General features: G+C 43.3%; 1 long non-coding RNA gene across 1 annotated transcript in view; it reads left to right on the top strand.

The window, feature by feature from the left end:
- Positions 1-12,264, top strand: part of LOC138772623 (uncharacterized) — a 30,667-nt gene extending 18,403 nt beyond the window's left edge. Inside the window, exons 2-4 of the long non-coding RNA XR_011359787.1 lie at positions 6,545-6,610; positions 6,798-6,855; positions 10,920-12,264. This is a non-coding gene — a long non-coding RNA (uncharacterized lncRNA). The remainder of the gene's footprint in view (positions 1-6,544; positions 6,611-6,797; positions 6,856-10,919) is intronic.
- The last annotated feature ends 377 nt before the right edge of the window (positions 12,265-12,641 follow it).

Raw genomic sequence — 12,641 nt, 5'->3', positions numbered from 1 at the left:
TCCTGATGACTGGACAAAATGGAACCTGTTGTACCCATACACAAGAACAGTAGTAGAGGAGAAGCTAGTACTGCAGGCCATTAGTTTGACCTGTGTATTAGGGTCCTATTACTTGACCCGATCATAAACTGTAAACGAGCACCAATCTGCTTGAGCTATTACACAGGGCTGCACGGACATCGTTGCCCTTTTAAAACACATTACAAAGTTATATAACTTTGTAATACGCTTCAATCACCTATCTGCCCCCCTTCCCTATCTTTTCCCCCCTCCATCCCCCACCAGGAAGTGAAGTAAACACATTCTTACCTAATGACTGTTGACCCCAGGCTTTTCTGTGCCAGGCATTTTGTGACAATGACATCATCAAGAGGGAGGCAGGTCTAAGCCCTGTTGGCCAGCCTCCCTTCGTCAGCTGATTCAGTTTGCTCAGCTCTGATTGGCTTAGCAAGTTGTACACCATCTAACAGTTCTACAAAGTCAGTTACACATTCCAGGAGACAAAGTGCATCATGGGAAAGCCCAAACCAGGAAGTGAAGTAAAAATGAAGACACCAGAGTTGTCCTTACCACGTTCCCTGGTATTCTCTGATGCCTTACCCAGTGTCTTTAGCTCTGCCTTCTGTTCAGGTCTCTACATTGACAGGCCGTGGACAGTGAGCTGCTGGTGTCCTGTCTTGGCCAGTCATTGGCTGATCGCCCGTGGCCTGTCAATACAAAGATCAGAACAGAAGGCAGAGCTAAAGACAGTAGGGAAGGTCACCAATGACACCAGGGAAGGTAGTAAGGTTAGTTAATATTTTATTATTTTATGCTACAATCGTCAGCCGTTGGCCCCACATCACTATTACACGTAGAGGTGCGTGCCCAATGGCCGACGATTTTAGGTCTGCACCTAAAGATACGATGACCCGATTATCGTTTCATTGGCTGATTGTTCACTCTATTACAGTCAGATTTGGCTGATTATCGTTCCGTGTAATAGGGCCCTTAGTAAACATTATGTAAACTCTTCTAAAAAGGCAGCTAAATAACTACCTGAATACCAACATATTGCTGGACTCAAGACAGCATGGCTTTACTGACAGCAGTTCATGTCAAATTGGATAGAGGTGCTAGATCATGGGTCTCCAAACTGCAGCCCTCCAGCTGTTGCAATACTTAATTTCCCATAATGCTTGGACAGCCAAATCCAAAGCTTTAGCTGTCCAGGCATGATGGAAATTGTGGTTTTGCAACAGCTGGAGGGCCGCAGTTTAGAGACCCATGTGCTAGATGAAGGTAGTGTCGAGCAAATTGCCTATATGAACTTCAGCAAAGCTTTTGATACAGTTCCCCATAAAGAGTTGATTAAAAATTTATTGAAAATTAGACTTTATCCCTGGATAGTTTAGTGGCTTTGCAATTGTCTGAAGGATAGATATCAGAGGGTTTTTGCTAATATTGTGCATTCTAATGACAGTCTGGTTTCAAATGCTAAATAATGCACTAGAGGAATAAGAATCCTCAATGCAACTATCATCAGCAGTTCTGTGTTGGCAAAGACTTCAGAAGAGAAGGTTTTAGGGGTAGTAATTTCTGACAGCCTAAAAATAAGTCATAAGTGCAACCAGGCAGTAGGAAAAGCTAATGGTATGCTGGGCTGTATAGCTAGAGGTATAACCAGCAGAGGGAGATTGCTGTGTCCAGGTCTGGAGACCTCACCTACAAAAAGATATTGATAAAATAGAACAGGTCCAAAGACAGGCTACAAAAATTATGTGAGGTCTTTGTTTCAGGAAGAAAACATTTTTCAATAAGGAACTAAACATAAGAACAAGAGGGCACAGCCTGAGGTTAGTTCTTTCAGACTTCCAGGCCAGTAACGTTACTCCTCTACAGGACATGCAGATCTGAAAGTTATAAAGTAACTTCTAATTCGGGTATTTAATTTTTTTTAATGATATTTTATAAAATTTCCGGAGTGTTCCGTTATTGATATGACATTATTATAAAAGCAGATTAAAGCCAATACAATGAACATGGAACATTCCCTGTGCTGTTTTTCTAAGTTTACCAGATGTCATACATGTTGCTACTGTCTGTACACGTACAGGTGCAGAATAACCACAGCTGTGTAAGACTGGGGGGGGGGAGCAATATATGCTTTAAAAAACTCTATTTTGCCTGGAAAACCCCTTGAAAACCCCCTAGCTGCAGACCAGCCTTAGGCCAGTTTAGTTGTTGTTCATACTCTACAATTCTAAAGGGAACCTTTTCCAAAATAATACTGAAGTGGTTTTCGCTAGAGATGAGCGAACCTCAAGCACACTCGGGTTTATCCAAAGGTGCTCGAGGTTTGCCTATCTCTAGTTTTCACTTATACACCCCTAGGCTATGTTCACATTACGTGAACACCCAGCCGTTTGTACTTAAGTATCGGCCAGGTGATCTTTCCGGCCGCGGAGCTCTGATGCATCAACGCGCGCCCGCATCAGAGCTTCCTATAGCCCACAGTGAAGCAAGCGGCCGGAGCCGCTCGCTTCACTGTGTGAACTGACAGGTTTTTCTGTGGGCGGAATTCACTTAATTCCGGCCGCAGAAAACTGACATGTCCGTTTTTTCCGGCGCCGCATGGGATCCCAGGCGGAGGGCATACGATGTGTGTACGCTCCGGCCGGGATCCCATTGGAAATAGGGCTATGTTCCACCCCTCAAAACTACGGCCGTAGTTCTGCGGCAAGAACAACAGGTGTAGTTTTACGTAGTGTGAACATAGCCCTAATATGTATAAATTGAGATGGGGCCACCTTCACTTTTTCCAAGCTTTACCCCAAAGCAGATGCTGACAGAACGGTGAGAATATGGACCCCACTGAACTTGGGTGTTCTTTGAAGACAATGGCCAGCTGCTGCTACTCTCTACTAGTTACCCTTTTTCCCACACTTGACTGGCTTTTGCACCGTTGTCTTGAGAAGAACTTTCCGAAGGCTCCCCCCCCCCCCCCTCTTTCTTCTACTACTGAACCTTTCTTGTAAAAAAATTTTTCAGGCATCCCTCTCTTTCGCGTAATCTTTAGCGTCTAATGCTTTTCATATTTAGTTTTTGCCTGGCATACTACACATAGCAGTCTAAGAGATCGCTGGACCCCCTGCACTAACGCGCTTCGTTTGATCAGCACCCCGCTCATCAAGCCGTCGGCCTTTTAGCACTTCTCTGCTCCCTGCCAATCCACCCCAGGTGCCGTGGAAAAGCTGGATCAAATTCTGGGAAAAGTGGGATAAGTTTCCCAGTATTGGATCCAGCTTTTCCCGTCATCCTGGGTGGAGCGGCAGGGAACAGAGCAGCGCTGAAAGGCCGACGGCTTGATGAGTGGAGCTCTTCAATTCGTTTAGATGAGTGGCTCGCTCATCTCTCCTTTTTACCAAGTTGCTTTTTTTTTTCTTTTGCATCGGAGCAATAAAAATGGAAAATCTGTAACAAATCCTTTAACGTAAATAAAGTGAACTTTCATAATGGGCCAAAGCAAAGCCACTGTGGCTGCATACCATGTGCATTTCATATGTGTCAGGCTTTGAATTAGCTTACTAGAGAACAGCAAAAAAAATCTCACCCTCCCACAATGCTGTCATCACCTCAGCTTATGGCTCAAAAGTTTTATCCAAATTCCAATCATTTCCATCCCTTTACTTTTATCATTGCTTCTTGTTTCATAGGGTTTTAATTTTGCTTTCCCTCAGTACAACAATAACCCATAAAATATTTTCCTTCTGGTTATTATATCCCAATTTGTTGTGTTTCACACATTTTTATGGATCCGGTTTCCTCTCTTTCCTGCAAGGGTTTAGGCATTGGGCCTGCTGTTTGATATTCAGGCATTATGTAGAAAAAGGAGAACAAAGCAATTGTACCAGAAGAGGCCGAAGTGTGCGCTAAATTCTTCACAATCCAGGAAGTCAGTGAACCAACAAACAATTCATTGCTGTAACAAGCGTATACCTTAGAGGTGCAGATTATATTATACTATTGCTTCAGAGGTTAAAATATAGTCACACTATATTGGTATTTAATTTAGCGTGTTATTATATCTTGCTTTCCCTTCTGCTCTCTATGTTCCAAGGGATTACCTATGAAAGGGGGGGGGGGGGGGGGCAATTTTAGAGGTATGGAAATCTTCTGGAATAGCATGGGAGTATCTGAAGATATCTTACAATAAAGAGAAAAGTATATTAAAAAAAAAAGAAAAGTAGTTAAAGAAGAATTCCCACCAACTATTAAATATGCAGGCAGGAGGAAGTGGGGATGAAAATAACCAACTTACCTGTCCCCTGTGCTTCATAGCGCTGCTGCCGGGTCCCGTTCACTGCCGCTGGGTCGTGCAGCTTTGCTTACTGCAACAATACAACCCCGGCTAAATGATTGCCGCTTAGCCAATCAGTGACTGGGGCAGGACACTGTCCCAGTCACTGACTGGCTAAGTGAGTAATTGCAGCAACGTGACATTGCTGGTGCAGGAGCCGAGTATGTGACGTACCCAGTTTCCTGCAAAAGATGATGTCTGGCACCCGTGGTCGGGTGAAAAAAATAACCGACACTTACCTCCTTGGTTCCCACTCAGACTCCATTGCTCCAGTCCTCAATGTGCGGCCACTTTCAGGCTTTGGGACATGATGTAGCAGGCTCACTCTGCCATTCAGGAGCTGTAGTGGTGTCCCACCACTGCCAGTGAATTATAATGCGTAGGAATAAGCCAATTTACAGTAATAGCGAAGCTCTTCAATAGTCTCGGCGGTTGGCTTGTCAGCCGGCTGCCATTGAACTCAGTGCCGCTCCGCTCCGGGTGCCTGGAAAAGCTGGGTCCAGTCCTTGGGAACTGGAAGAAGTTTATTAGGACTGGATCCAGCTTTTCCAGGCACCCAGAACAGAGCAGTAATGAGTGGCATGGAGTTCAAAGGCAGCCAGCTGACAAGCCAACAGCCGAGACTAGTGAAGCACTTTGCTTCACTATTACTTCAAATTCACTCATCCCTAATTATGAGTTATGTAGATACTTCTTTATGTTTGCCTATTTGCTTATTGATCTTTAATAAATGGCCCAGCCTATTACCTCAATGTAACATCTGGTGTCTGACTTATTTAGTTGGTTATGTTTACTTAGGGGTATGTCTATAAAATCCCATGAATACAGCAATGCACATGTGACACCATCTCTGTTCATTCCAGGAGCAACTTTATCTTCGTTCTTGTAATTGGCAGGGGTCCCAGCAGTTGGATTCCCAACAGATCTTCTGGTCCCCACTGTGGTCTTATTCTGTCTCCTTCTGATGACATTCCTCTACCCGCTTAGCCAATCACAGAGCTCAACGGGCAGTTCCTGCAAAAGTAAAGCATTATGGGAAAGAGGAAGAACAGGACTGCAAGGGGGACCAGAAGATCTGACAGCGACATCAGCCGGGGAGAAAGAGCGGTAAGTATGCCATCTTTAATATAGTTAAAGGGATTGTCCGGGCAAGAGTTTTTATTTATATGCCTAGGAAGAGAATACCCCTTTAATACTACTACTGTAAAACCCATTAAACCCACAGAACCCCCAAAAACAATGACAACCATAGCCCAACAATAACAGTGTTATAACAACAAGTGATAACTCCAATAATAACACCCACAATACCCCAATAAAAAGAACACATTCTATAATCAGAACACTTCAGGTAAAGCATCCTCCGGTATGTAGTACAAGGCTTATGGAGATTGTGCATAATGTTTGACAGTGTATCAGCTTTTTCCTGGAGTATTACTTTAAAGAGGTTTTAGGGGATTACCTAAGGCTTTCCAAAGCTGCCTAAAACAAACATAGTCACATAACATTGTCTATATATTCAGAAGATTTTTATAACACCCTGATGTCTCAGAATACCTAGAAATACAGTAGGTAGCAGTTGTCCCGATCCTTGCAGGTAGGAGGTGCCATAACACGACTATTATTCGACAAGTATGTCACATGTGGCTTAATGGGACATAGCAGATAAATGGAGTCTATTTAGTGGGATACTAAAACCCCAAATGCCTGCCCTGCTCACACCACCACAGAGGTCAGTTTAACTCGTGTAGTCTGCTAATCTCTACTGATCCATAATCCTCTCTAAAAACCCATGACAGAGACAGATAGGGCAGAAAGTAACACGGGACTCTAGTGAATGCTTGGCTATCATTGTAGCCCTATTGGGAGCGTGCTTGTCTTCTGTGCCTGCAGCTTCATCTCCAGGTTACTATGCAGTAGTTCCTGGCAGAATGTGTACCACGGTTATGGTGATCAGCACCCTCGCTGTGCTGCTGCGACGACATTTCTTCAACAAGGTGCAGCCGTAGGTATTTTATGAGTTGGGCACCTACCTTTTTACCACTGGCAGTGATCTACCATCTGACGCTCAAACCTTTTTTTAGTAGAGCCTCGAGATAGTTATGGCCATAGATGTCTGATTCCCCTGAAGTGACTGAAAACTGCCCCGTGGTGTTTCTATCGTGCTCCTACCTCATTGAGTGTCAATGTCTTTATTACTTTCAGACTTTCTGAAGTATCTGATGATAACCCAGCTAGAGAGCTGCACGTGGCATCAGCATCAGCAGACGGGTGAGTAAAACTAATGCTTAGAAGGTGTTAAGAAAACCATAGAACCTTGGCAGTGGTAATGTAGGAGTAGTATATTGCTAAATGCATAGAGCTCTTATAGTAGTAAACCTAACATGCTTGGCTTCTTGTAATACCATTGCCGACCTATAGTCAGAAGTCTGCAAACATGTCTGTTCTTTTTGTCCAGGGCTACAAGAAGTTGAATTGAAGACAAGCCTATGTCCACGTGTGAGGAGTCTGTAAAGGTGGGGCAATACATATATACTCATTCATCATGAGATCTCTCCTAGCTAAATGTGGCACGATGCTTTATTTCTGTAATTGAAAAAAATTTTTAGAAAAGTTTTGCAATGCCAGTGGTACTCCATAAAGGGTTCTCTGGGCAAATGTAATACTTTGCAGAATGCCTCCTGATGCATAAAAAAAAAAAAAAAAAAAAAAGATGACATACTTACCTTCCCTGCTTCCCCACCAATAGTGCTGTCAGATCTTCCACTCCCCACCGTGGTCTTCCTCTTATGACATTCCTCTCCCTGCTTAGCCAATCACAGAGCTCAACAGGCAGTTCCTACAGAAGTGAAATATCATCAAAGAGAGGAAGAACAGGATCAGAAAATCTGACAGCAACATCAGCCGGGGGGGGGGGGGGGGGGGGGGGGGGGGGGCTTGAGTATGGCATGTTTTATATCATTAATTGTCCAGGCAAGTGAGTTTTTAGTTATACACCTGGGAAGGTGGGAAGGGGGCCATTGAAAATAATAACCTACACTCAACTCCTTGCTCTCGAGTTGCTGCTGGTATCATACTCAATCCCTGCTGTGCTCTTGGGTCATGACATTGTAGACCCCTTCAGCCAATCAGTGGCTGAGGCAGGGAACTGCTGCAGCCACTGATTGGCTAAGGAGGCTTGCAATATCACAACCCCAAAACCTGGAAGAAGTTGCACAGTGGTGACTGAGCAGCACTGGTGGCGACATGGGAGCCAGAGAGGTGAGTGTTCATTGTAGGTTATTGTTTTTTTAATCACCTCCTCCTTGGGCATATAGCTAAAAACGTGCCTTTAATGTACATACTGCAGCCAAGTGTTATATTTGTCTGGAAAACCCTTCTAAAGACTGCCGTACATATGTTTCAGAGACACACAGGCCTGCATTTCTCCCACCAGGGGGGTACTAAACTGGTACCAGTGATGTCACCAAACATGAAACTCTCAGTGCAATGACTGAACATCAGTGGCTTGACAGTTCCAAGTAATGGTGCACTACTGAACTTTATGGTGCAGTAGGGGGGAGTCTATGGGTAAACTGAGCTGCTTTTGTGCATTTGGCAAATTTATTCACCCCTGCCACCTACTAGCAGAAGGAAGCAGTCACTAGTGCTAGTACAAATATCCTAGTACATAAGGATATTATAGAGGGAGTCCACTGTCTATATTACAGTAGAAAGCCACAAACAGAGACTCTTGCTCTGTTGAATCCAAGATATCCAGATAGTATACTGAAGGCAGGGCCGGCTTTGGGGTGTGCGACACAGGGCTAGCTGGGGGAGGGGGGCACTCCGGTAGACACAGAGCACACCTAACTTAGTAATAGAAATTTCTAAGTTAGGTGTGCTGTTTGTCTGCCAGAGTTCCCCCCTAACAGGCTGTACACCAATCCAGCAGCAAATCACTGTGCAACCTGTTGACAAATAGGAAGACGAATGTGAACTTCCCTTAACTCCCTTTTCCACTAACAGAGACAATTCCAGTAAATATATGACATTAACACATGACCATTCATGTCGTTCTCTAATATTGTGTAGAACCGTGAAGCGACGCTACATTTTGCAGGGGAGGAAACTCACCGCCGTACTTGACATTCACAAAAAAGGCCGGTGTTAAAAGTTTAATGAAAATGCCGAGCATCATTCACAGAACAGGGAGCGAGTGAGATTGGTCGCTGGAAAGCAATGTTCTTGATAGTGAAGATTGTATGTGTCACAGGAAATAAACCGGAGCCGTTGCAAGGGATTATAGAGATTATATCATGTGCTCTGGATTCTGGATTGCTGATAATATTTAATGTTACTTCTACCTCATTGTAAATGTGTTTTTTTGGCCGAAAAAAAAAACAGATTTAATCATATTCCCGTCTAGAGTCAATATCAGGTTATTAGAAAGTAAAAGGGGGCCAGCTCCCCCCTCCTCCCCCTGTAATAAAAGAGATATGTGGGGGGGGGGGGAGGTGTGGAGATGGGGAAGACGACTCTGCAGTCCAGTCACGCTGAGGCTGAGCTCCAGAGCGCATTGCCTGTGGAGGCAGAGCATGCTGGGAGATGGGGAGCAGCGGGGAGCTGTGTGCTACAGCAGATTACAAATACACAGCATCAATCTTCTCGGCAGAGAGGAGGGGGTGGCGGGATGTCCAGAGATATACATCACAGCCTGGGCTCTCATATATATTTGCTGGAAATGTCCATATATTTATACAGTTATGCCTGTGTATAATATATATTTATGTGTATTTATGTGTATTTATATATACATGCAGATGTAAGATGTAACAAGAACAGATGTGTGTGTATACAGTATGTGTATATATATATATATATATATATATATATATATATATATATATACTGTATATATATATATAATATATATATATATATATATTACGTATATATACACACACACAGAAACAATGTGTAGAGGACGGCACTTCCGTGGCGATGGTGCTCGAGGTGGTAGGTATCCAGAAAAAAACAATAGAGAAGACCCGCCACTCACCCAGTAGTTCTGCTAATTTATTGTAGTGTAATAGGCATAAGGTACAGTAAGGACGTGTTTCGGCCAAGCATGGCCTTCATCAGTTTAAGAAGTACCTCCTCTTAAGCAGATGAAGGCCATGCTTGGCCAAGCGCGTCCTTACTTTACCTGATGCCCATTGCAGTACAATAAATTAGCAGAACTTCTGGGTGAGTGCCGCATCTTTTCTACTATATTTATGAATATTTATAAATAAACTTTCCACATCCAGCTATGGCCCTCAACTACTGAAACATATCAAGTCCACTGCAAATTAGAATGTACATAAACATAGAAAGCTTCCCCACTCCCCCCTTTCAACCTGGATCCCATCCATTATCACTAGAGTAATAATAAAGTGAAGCGATATGTTATCTCTGCACTCCGCTTATCAGCCAGCTGCCTTTTAACTCACTACTGCTCTGTAACGCTCCTCCCCAGGTGCTGGGAAAAGCTGGATCCACTCCTGGACAAATGGGTAAAGTTTCCCAGGACTGGATCCAGCTTTTCCAAGCACCTGGGGAGGAGCAGCAGAAAGTACACATTTTTTATAAACAGGATAGTGCAAGTAAAGGTGGGTGAACTGTCACCAGCCATTATCAGTATAAACAGGTACAAATGCATGCCTTGGGGTGGGGGGTGGGGGGAAGGCACATGCTGAATGGAAATTGGGGGGTATGGTCATAGTTTAGGGGTTGTCTGAGGAGAAGATGGCTGAAACCTTCTGCTTCTTGGTGTTTATTTCTGGCAATTCCACATCTCGGAAGTAAGCGCCAGTAAAAAGATATACTCCGGCACTACTCACAGAAGTGTCCTGGGTCTAATGCAGGATCCAATGATGTCAGGGTATAGTGTGTCAGATGCGGTACCGGTGCCACTTCAGTGGTGCTTAGCTCCCAAAGATACAGATTAAGAATATGAACCACAGACAACAAAGGCCTGTGGCACTCGCCAGTATGATGAACAGTCGTTTATTGCAAATAAACATACACCCATGGACAGCAGGAAGTAAGGACAGTAGGTAGTGTTATCACTAAGTCGTTTTCGCGCTGATACGCTTCCTCCGGCCTTGTAGTAATACAGGGCTGGAAGAAGAGCATCTGGTGAGTGGTGACTGGTCAGTACCGCCGGCCTTTCCTGTCTATGGTTCATATTCCGAAAGGTTTATATCTTCCCAAAAAAAATCTAAGTCGAGAAAGTACCATTATCTGCTCATCAACATAAAGTAACATTATACTTGTTTTGTGTAATATGCCATGATACATCATCCCTTCATTTTGTTCTAGTTATGTGTTGCTGCATATTCCTTATATACAGCAAAGTTTAAAAAAAAAAAATGGGGATTCCTCAGTGTTAACGCACCCTTACTGTTTTAAATTAGGATGCCTACTTCTACAAGGATTACTATAGTTGCTGGTGGCGCCAGTTGGTTGGTTCACTACTGTTTGACAATAGGTCATACACAAATTATTGTCCATATTAAATCCACTGCCATGTGTAACATCCTATTCCTTTTTACAGTGGGATTACCTGGACAGTCACCTTCACTCCGTCTCAGGAGTCTTCTCTGATGGCCTTGGATCTCCTCCAACCCCACAGCAGAAAGAATGCAGCTCTTTTCGTATTAAAAGGATCAGTGGTCAGGGCCTCGCCAAGACCTGCCCTACCCTCCTGGCTCCCAGACACATGAGAAACAACAAGGACTTAGCTCTCACGTCCAGGTGACAAGCAGCAGATGGCTTTGAACAGAGAGATTAAAGGCTTTTGCATGCGCTAAAGTTACTTCTGTGGATTTCATTCGTGACGAAGACAGAGATTCATGTGCACAAGATTTCACTGGCATGTAAACAACATAATCCGATAACCACAGGGCCAATAATAAAAGGACCGGTCACAATCTTCTCTGTTAGTGGGCTTGGTGGTCTCATTAACTTTGGGTACATCATAAGAACAACTACCAAAATGCCTTTCTTTGGTAATATCCCACATTTATTGCTTCTAAATAATATACTCCACCATATTCTGCCTCCGGTGGTGCACACAATCTAATATCCGGCACCAGATGTGAAGATTAAGACCTTCTCTATATCAAGATATAGACAATTAATAGGTATGCGCAATGCAAAACAAGGATCAGCATGTTGGATTGTTACATGCTTAAAAAGAAGTGAGGATTACCAGGTGTATCCATTGTCTAATCTTGTTAGCAGTGTCCTTCACGACTTGCTGTGGACTTGTGCAGTGATGGTTCCTTAGCAATTACCCCTTTTGACCTCACTATAATTTAACCCTATAATAAAGAAAGCTAATTTACCTATAATAAACTGGAAGCTAGGAGGAACCCTTAAAGGCACAGAGAAACCAGAAAAGCTTCCTGAAAAAGTTGCCTGAGTTGGATTTAGGACCCTAGAGAGAACAGAAGCCAACCACCGAGCCACCTTACATATACAATCCAAAAAATCTAACACAGAAATTGGTGCTCATGTCCTTTGCCTTCTGCACCTGTTCTCTAGGACCCTATTCTGCACAACCCAAGAGAAACCCTCGACGGAGGTATTCAGAAGCCAACTCGTAACACATCTGTTCATTCAGGCATTTGGCAGCAATTAATTTCATTTCATCATATTGACTGAATCTTTAACTCAACAATTTATTCAGTGGATTTGCTTGAAAAGCTCTTTGAATCCCTTGGGAGAAAAGTGCTGCCTAAGTATTATTATTATCTAATACCAAAAGCAATCTGTGCTAAGTCTGTGTGTGCGCGTGGCGGTAATTTTGTATATTGTTGGTAGCTGACTGCAAATACTTGTTAAATAGAAAATCCATACAAAAATCACATGCCTGATTTTATGGCTATTTCCAATGCATTGTTGATGATTTTTTTTTTTTTTTAATACCTTCAGATCAACTGAAAAATAAAAGTATAATATATTAAAGTTGTTTGTATTTTTTGAATTATTTTAATTAGTAGAAAAATTGTAAAATTCTCTGTTTAAAGGGGTACTCCAGACATGGAATTTATTGTTGCCCTTCCGTACAACACAATAAACATGGTGTTATTACCTGACCATGCTCCCTTGTTGTCCTCAAGGTCTATTCTGAACGCTCGGGCCACCACTTCCGAGATGGACTCATCCCGACATTGACTGCCCGTTCAACCAATCACTGACTGTGATGGGACAACACCGCAGTTAGTGATTGGCTGAGTTGGCTGTCACTGCCAAAGCAAACCCGGCAGCATAG

Source organism: Dendropsophus ebraccatus, chromosome 14 (assembly GCF_027789765.1).
Source record: "Dendropsophus ebraccatus isolate aDenEbr1 chromosome 14, aDenEbr1.pat, whole genome shotgun sequence".
NCBI lineage: Eukaryota > Metazoa > Chordata > Amphibia > Anura > Hylidae > Dendropsophus > Dendropsophus ebraccatus.
The sequence above is the reverse complement of the archived record's forward strand: the minus strand, read 5'-3'. Positions and strand labels throughout refer to the sequence as shown.